Raw genomic sequence first — 6,000 nt, 5'->3', positions numbered from 1 at the left:
TGCTATTTTCATGGCAAGTGCTCGTTTGAACTCCGATGCATGGCCCCCTCTTGGCTGACCACAATTTCCCCCACTCTTTATCTGTGCCTAAACCTAAACATAGATTCCATGAACACAGCTTCTTTCTTAGAACAGCACGCTTGTTAAACTCTCTTCCGTTTACCTGCTTTCCAGCTGATTACAATATGTTCGTCTTCAAGTCCAACGCAAACAAATTCTTGAAGAGCCGTTCCCCTTAAGTAATCCAATTTACCAAATTTCCACGATTAATGATTGCTACGATATTTTCCCATTGAATATTGTGACCTTTATTATTAACCTTTGTCCTTCAGTGGTCTCCGGTGATAAGTGGTGACGTTTTTGTATGAAAAAGGAAAAAGGAAACGAGGAATAAAAGAAGAAGAAAAAAAAGGATGAGCAAGAGGGAAGAGAATATAATGATGTAGACAAGAAAAATATGAAAACAAAACAAAGAGGAATAGAAGGAGGAACAAAAAGAATGCAAATAAAAACGAAAAGGAAAAAGGGGATTAGAACAGCATAACGTAGAATACATCTTGAATGCCTACAGGGGAGAACTTGAATGCCTACTAGACAATATCATCGATTGTCTAAGGTATCTCTGTACAGGGGTTTGTCAGAACAACCTGGCATGAAGATACTTTTTCCATAGAAGTAAACCCTGACCAATTATTCAAAATCACATAGTAGGTGCTGCCCAAATAAGATCTCCTCACTATGGCTAACCCACAGTAGCTTTTACGAGCAATGGTGCAGCTTCTCCCAGTGATATTACCTCAAGTAATAGCACGAAGCTGGATACTCGACCAGACTAGATAAATTCTTGTCCTGGAATCCAGTAAGATTAAGAGACCAAAACGAAAGATATACTACAACGTATAAAAATGGTTAATTGGGGAGAGGAAAATTATGTTCTCAATTTCTTTACTAACTCAGTTTTTGAGAGATAAAGACTTAAATTGAACATTCGAATATCTATGTATCTCATATAGATTTCAATTGTTAGCCCCAGGTTGTGGGCCCCTTGATTTCTGAGAACTTCGACTGAAACAGAAATAGAAGAATATGGTAACCCTAATCGCCCGAAACAAGAGAGAGGAGTATACAAAAAGGGAACTGAAGACAAGGCTAGAAAGATGGCAACAACATAAGAGACCAGAACTATATTAACAAAGACGCTTCACTACAATGGCTTAAAAGTGACAAATTTCCATCTGATGAAGAACGATTAATTAAAGCTGCACAAGATCAAGTCTTACTCACACATTGGTTTAAGAAAATGGCTAGTCTACAAAAAAACGACCAGTGCAGATTCTGTCACTCGGCTGTTGAATACCCCAAGCCACGTAATGTCTGGATGCAAGATTCTTCTAGCCGATGATTATTACACTGCTCGTCACAACGAAATATGTAGATACGTACACTGGGAACATGAACCATCACCGATAACATCGAATGGAAAAGTGACAGTCTTCTACAACAAAGGCAGGCAGATACATAAAAGACAAGGTCATCATGCCAGATATAGTAATATGGAACCAGCCCGAAAGGACGGCACTCATTATCGACTTCACAGTTCCAAACGACTTTGGCCTTAATAGAGCTGAACGGGAAAAGATAACAAAATATCAGGACGTAAAAAAATATCTAAGAACCACATGGTATCTTAAAGAAATAAATATTATACCGGTTGTGATGGGAGCAACTGGCCTAATAAAAAAGAACCTTCAAAAATACTTAGAAGCAATCCCTGAAAACCCCAGCTGTAAGGAAATACAGATAGCAGCCATAAAGGGAACAGTGTCTATTCTTAAAAAAGCCCTCGGATATAAATGTAAACTGTAATAGAAGCAGGTGTTAGCCACAGGAAGGAGCCCCTTGATCCCTTCAAACTAAAAAAAAAGTAAAAGAAAAAAATAAAATTATAGAAAGAAAGAGGATGGAGGAAAATACGAAGAAGAGGAAAAAAGGAAGATAAATGGAAAGAATATAAATATATAAAGAAAAGAATAAGAAAAAAATAAACCAAGGAGAAAACGAGAAAGAATGTGAAGAGAAAGATAAAAACAGAGAGAGAAAACGAAAAGGACAAAATAGAGCAACACGAAAGAGGAAGAGAAAAACAAAATAGAAAAAAAAATAAAAAAACAAACGAGGACAGAAGAAAGAAGAAAACAAGACAAAAAAGAAACCAGAAAGATAAAATGAGAAAATCAAACTAGAAAGAAAAGCAACTATATGGAAGATTCATAAGGATGACAAAAGATGAAAATAACGAAAACACTTCGACATGAATGCGAAAAGGACACATAAGCCGAATAACTGAATCTATTATAACCGCAGTACAAGATAACTCATTAAGAACCAACCACATCAAAGTAAAAATCGATAGAACACAAGAAAACAGTAAATGCAGACTCTGTGGACAAAGAGATGAAACGATAAACCATAGAGTGAGTGAATACAGCAAACTGGCCAAAAAGGAATACAAGAACAGACACGACCAAATAGAAATGACAGTACACTGGGAGTTATGCAAACAACTGCATCTCGAACACTCAGACAAATGGTAAAAACACAAGCGTGAAACAGTACTTGAGACTAAAAACAGTACTTGAAAAGAATCACAACATCCTATGGGACATGATCATACAAACTGATAAACCCATCCAATCAAGAAGACCGGGTGTCATAATAATTAACAAGAAAAAAGAAACGTCATGTTAAATCGCAGACTTTGCTGTACCCGCCAACCACAAAGTGAATATAAAAGAAATAGAGAAGTGAAAAAAAATATAAAGCTAGAGAACTGAAAGGGATCTGAATCATGAATAAAATCAAGATAATACCAATAATAGTGGGAGCACCGGGAACAATTCCGAATAGCTTTGAAAAAAGAATGGAAGAAATTGGCATCAGAGAAATGCCTGGAAAGATACAACGAATGACAATAATTAAAACAGGTGTACTATTAAGGAAACTCCTTGAATGCGGAAACTAATACTCATGAATCACATGAGCGGGCCGGGCAAACTGCTGCAGAGACAAAACATGAAGAAGCGTTACATGGAACCAAGAACATTGAAGTTGCATATCTATAACTTCTCTATCCCCCATCCCATTGCCCCATCACTGCCCCCTAAAATAGTGATGCCAAATAATTCAGAAGTGTCAAAGAGGGTTGAAAGAACGAGGAGAGAGCACTTACCAGACCCCGACTGCACAAGTGCAAAGAGAACTGGGACCTTGGGGACGTTTATTGCTACTCGGATTCCAGTTGAGACTAATGGCCGCTGTCAGCGAGAAATCAATGATAAACGGCTGCTTGATAACGAAAAGTCATTTACGAACGTTTCAGCAGTGGTGGAGAGTGCTGGAAATCAGGATAGACTGGTTGCCAGTCACCTTCTAGGGAACGCCACAGGTTGTCCTCAAGGGGAGGTCCTTGATGACCTGTGTAAAAGCTCCTTGTGAGCCACTAATAATAATAATAATAATAATAATAATAATAATAATAATAATAATAATAATAATATGAAGAAGAAGAAGAAGAAGAAAAAGAAAAAAGAAGAAATGGATGAAAAGGAAAAGAGGAAGAAAAAGAAAAAGAAGGGTAAGAACGCGACGAGCAAGAAATATGGAAAAGGGCGTGGAAGAGGAGGGAGAAATAGAAGTAGTCCAACTCAAAAGGGGGAGCAACAAAAGAGAGGGAAAGGATAGCAATATAAAAAAAAAGATGAAGATAATAAAAAAAAAACTACAACAAGAAAAGGACGAGAAAACGGAATTATGGTAGTTATCCTCTTGCATTCTATCGCATCCTACCAATCGTTTATAAATTCACTTTCAGTCTCTGATTAGTGCAATGCCCTTTCGTACTTCATTAAAACGAACGAATTTGCACCAGATGCCACCGCGTGCTTTCTCGTGATAATTCACCAACTTCAGCCAAATGCAAATATGTGATAAGCTGATATAATTTTAAAGATGCGTCTATTGTATATACACGTTTAGTGATTAAAATACTGTTTCAAACGTAAGCATAGCCGACCAAAAACAATGCTATTTACAACTGAGGCGTGACAGACCACGTAAAAGTAGTATAACAGACTAACGTCCATGTTCTTTAGACTAAAGCGTGACAGACCAACGAAAATGTTATTTCAAACTGAAGCGTTGCAGCCCAACGTAAAAGTAGCACAACAGAATAACGTCAATGCTATTTAAAGTTATACGTGACAGACCAACGAAAATACTATTTCAAATTGAAATGTGACAGACAGATAGAAAGGCAGACAATTAGAACATATTTCAACAAAAATATCTTTCGAAACATACGCGTGACAGACCAAATAAAATGTTCTTATACACTTAACCGTAACAGATATACGGACAAAGCATAGTCGCATCTAAAAATAAACGAATTAACAATAAAAAAAAGCATCGACTCTAGAATCGCATGATATATTTTGCAAGGTGGACATTTTCTTCGGCAATGTAATTAGATTTGACATAAAACCAACGTTGACCTTTAAAAGAGAAACCTTTCGAGATTAGCTAATTAACGATATGCAGGTAGGCGAATATCACATATAATCAACCAGTCGTCATCATTCGACGACGGATGAAAGACTGATTCTGCATCTGTCCTGGTGCACAAACACTCAGCCTCTCTTATCAGTAGAATACAAAAAAAGCCTCTAGCCAATTATTAACCGTACTGTCTAGTAAGCTTCAGCCTCTGCCCCATCACCGCAATGTTGGCTCAGTTTTCTTGTTTTACAAGTAATTCAAAGAGATGTGTCTGCAAGAACAAGAGATACTTGTGCCTCTTTAAAGTAAATGTGCCGGTCAAACATAATTAGCAGGAAAACACCGCCCGTTCTTAGTAGAGGCCCGAAGGTTTTCGTCTCTATTGGCTTCTTGCCTCTAACGACGCTACACCCAATGTCCCCGACCGTTCCATCGTAAATCCGTGTGTGTGTGTGTGTGTGTTGTATTCAACTCAAAGAATACAAGATATATATATATATCTATATATCTATATATATATATATATATATAGAGAGAGAGAGAGATATAGAGATCATCATGCAAAACGTTAAATGCTATTATAAAAAACATTTTGAGACACAACACCCAATAAATCCGTGTGTGTGTGTGTGTGTGTTGTATTCAACTCAAAGAATACAAGATATATATATATATATATATATATATATATATATATATATATATATATATATATATATATATATATATATATACAGTGATGATCATATTTATTGGCACGGTAAAATAAAAGTTAAATTTTGTCTAATAAATTCTAAAAAAGTGATTAAATTAAAGAAAATAACAAAGTATATTATGTATTTTTAACTGGCCTTTCCGATGCAGCAATCGGATTTTAGAAAAAATAAATAACAAAGGAACAACAAACATAATTGCAAAAAACCCGCACTATTTTTAAACGTTTACAAATTAAGCTCTATGACTCACTTTCAGTTTTATTAAATGCTTTGCAAGCAAACCCGCTTAATTTGTTTCCTTTTTTTAATTAAATTTTTTGAACTCTGTTTTTTAACTCATGTTTTTCAAATGTTTTATTAATTCTTCGTTCTTATATATATATTTATATCCATTCATGTGAAATCTTTTTATCATTTTTCTTTTACCTCCTATTCCCCTTACTTCACCCTTTTTTTAACCAAGTAAGATCTGTGACTTACTTGTAGTTTCATTAAATACTTTTATATGCAAAATCCGATCCTGCATTTTGCTAATTCCTGCCCTCTGATGAGAAGGAGAGTATTTCTTCGAAACTCCGCGGATTAAGGACTATCCACTTATCTTGTGCTTCCTTTTTTAAAATTGAATATGTTTTTAACTCTTTTTCAATATGTCTTTTAACATGTTTTATTAATCATTTGTTCATATTATAAGCTCTATTTCCTTTTCGGTTTTATTGAGCTTTTACAT

The sequence above is a fragment of the Euprymna scolopes genome, chromosome 19 (assembly GCF_053919585.1).
Source record: "Euprymna scolopes isolate OS-2025 chromosome 19, ASM5391958v1, whole genome shotgun sequence".
NCBI classification, from domain to species: Eukaryota; Metazoa; Mollusca; class Cephalopoda; order Sepiida; family Sepiolidae; genus Euprymna; species Euprymna scolopes.
This window is presented reverse-complemented; position numbering follows the sequence as displayed.